Source organism: Branchiostoma floridae, chromosome 2 (genome assembly GCF_000003815.2).
Source record: "Branchiostoma floridae strain S238N-H82 chromosome 2, Bfl_VNyyK, whole genome shotgun sequence".
Classification (NCBI taxonomy): Eukaryota; Metazoa; Chordata; class Leptocardii; order Amphioxiformes; family Branchiostomatidae; genus Branchiostoma; species Branchiostoma floridae.
This window is the reverse complement of record NC_049980.1, coordinates 17926745-17927168: the sequence shown is the minus strand read 5'-3', so window position 1 is coordinate 17927168 and position 424 is coordinate 17926745.

Genomic DNA, 424 nt, shown 5'->3' with positions numbered 1-424 from the left:
TTTTTGGGGGGGGGGGGGGGGGGGATATGCCGGGAAAGGAAATATGCCGGGAAAGGAATATCCCCCGGAAAGCTTGTACGGGCTAGGCGAAATCGGCTTCCCAGTACCGATTTTCCCAGTACATATTCCCGGTTAAAAATCGCGAATCGACCTACCGCCCCCCCCCCCAAAAAAAATTGCCAAGCTTCCCAGAGAGGCCGGTGAAGGAGGCTATTGATAGACTATGTACAGTCGTGGATGTTTGGTTAAAATTGCAAATCAACAGTTCAGCTTTGGCACATGTCTATGTGATACGAAGAACGGTTACAGTGATTACATCATCATATCTTGTGATTACATGTACGTGTAAGATACCAGTATTATGGGCTCATCAGACTGATGGTGTGTCTCTGAAAGCACCTTTGCTTCAGCGTATTTTAGAGCG